This window comes from Cyprinodon variegatus, unplaced genomic scaffold (assembly GCF_000732505.1).
Source record: "Cyprinodon variegatus isolate N-32 unplaced genomic scaffold, C_variegatus-1.0 Scaffold1863, whole genome shotgun sequence".
NCBI lineage: Eukaryota > Metazoa > Chordata > Actinopteri > Cyprinodontiformes > Cyprinodontidae > Cyprinodon > Cyprinodon variegatus.
This window is the reverse complement of record NW_015152316.1, coordinates 51690-53942: the sequence shown is the minus strand read 5'-3', so window position 1 is coordinate 53942 and position 2253 is coordinate 51690.

Genomic DNA, 2253 nt, shown 5'->3' with positions numbered 1-2253 from the left:
ATCCACATTAATTAAGGATATGTGAAGATAGCTGGTCGGAAACATAGGATCTTTGCCTGGCTTAAGCAGAAGACTAATGGTGGCAGGTTACATATTCACTGGAAATTTGCCATTATCTTGAGTTTCCTGCAGCATTCTGTGGAACGTTGGGGCCAGAATGTCCCAGAACTCTTTATAGAACTCAGTAGGGAACCCGTCTGGACCTGGAGCTTTATTATTTAGCATAATTTTTAATGCTTCCTGAACTTCAGCTGTAGACAGCGGTGAGTCCAGGGTCGCTCTTTGACTCTCTGATAATTTAGGAAGAGTTATTTTATCCAGAAATCACTTAATATCATTATCTGATGGATTAAACTGTGATATGTATAAAGATTTATAGAAATCTTGGAAGGCATTGTTAATGTCCTCTAGATCCTGGAATATATTACCAATTGAATCTGTAACTGCAAATATAGTAGTCTTTTCTTCGTTTATTTTTAGCTAAGAAACTTCCTGACTTATTGCTATGTTCAAAGTTATCAATTCGGAGTCTTTGAATTAAACATTTATTTTGTTTTTCAATATATTCGTTTAGTTCTAGTTTTATTTAAAGATTTCCCCTAATATTTCCCCATCTAGCGAGCTTTGTAGTAGCTTTATTTTTCCCTCTAATCCCTGGATCTTTTTTTTTTTGGTTCTAACTTTTTTTTATAAGATGAGAATGAAATAATTTTACCTCTCATCACTGCTTTACCTGCTTCCCATACAGTATAGATGCTGATGTTCCTGGTAAATCATTGCACACCAAGTATGATGCCCACCCTTCCTTGAAAAATTTGAGAAACTCTTCATCTTTAAACAGTGATGTATTTAATCTCCAGCTCTTGTTTTGTGGGGCTATTTTTTTAATTTATTAGGGTTAAAGTAACAGGGGCATGATCACTGACAGCAATAGGATGGATTACAGCATCTGAGACGTCAGACAGCAGCGAGCTGCTGATTAGGAAATACTCCAAACCAGAGTAGGAATGGACATTAGAAAAGAAAGTATATTCCTTACTGTTAGAGGGAAAGAACGCCATGCATTGCAAAGACCAGAATCGCTCATGTATTGTTTGACTACACTGAAAAAAGTGAAAAGACTTTGTCATTCCTTCAAAGTGCATTTTTAAATTGGTTGAATGAAAAATCGTGGTTTCCGTTTTGAATTTGATATTTCCAGTTTGTTTCAAAGCAAACAACACTCCCCCTGGATAAAATTAAATAAAACAATNATGAGGAATCTGGGTGGAAGTCATTTTCAGTAACTTTGAAAGCAGCTTCCTACTTTCATTCTTCTTTCTCCTCTTTTCAGCACCGCTAGGGTAACTTCTTTTCATCTTTCTTTCCTTACCTTTCTTTTCTCTTCTCCCCCGCTCTGCTCGTATCATCTCTTCGGGCGCGTTTGTTTTCAAATAGTTTGCTGCCGTGTGTTTGGACCTTTCTGCCCATGCGCAGCAAATGTACTGAACCAATGTAGTCGACACTGTAGGGGGGGCCCAAGACACACTTAATATTATAAGCATTCTAATGGCATTTTAGCGTAAGGATTTTTATCAAAAACATAATTAATATGCACAAATAAGTAATAGCTGTATTAACCATACATGTAAAAGGAGTTTTAGGGGGCCCCCCAGGACCTCGGGGCCATAGGCAACTGCCTAGTTTTGCCTAATGGTAAATCCGCCCCTGCTTAGAAGGGTAAACAACTGTACAGATTTTAAAGTGGACTTCCTTTGGTTTACAAGGAATCAGAAGATGTAAATAATTTGTTCTAATTTGAACTCTTTTAGACTTGGGGAAGAAATGCGATGTAAAACTTGGGTTTGATACAAAAGGAAACAAAGTGCTAGTAAAGATAATTTTTGAGTTTTTTAGTTTATTATCTGTTATACTGTGTCCATTAATCAGAAGCCCAGGTAGCACAGGGGTTCTGTTAACAGGGTTCTCATAAAAACTTTAGCTGTGCATAAAATATTTGGGGGAATAGCTGTAATATTTTTTGAAATTCACTGTTGGTTATCTGTAAATTATATTTAATTCTGAAGTCTTCATAAGACATAATCCCTATATTATTGTCATGTTCGGTTTAGTTTCCTAATCCACATGCAGAAAACTTCGGAAACAGGAATAAAAGTTCCAAAGTTTATTGAAACAAACAGATTGATTAAAGAACTGATCCTGGGGATTATCAGGTCCAGGACTGGTCACGACTGGTTTCACTGCAGAGGGGGA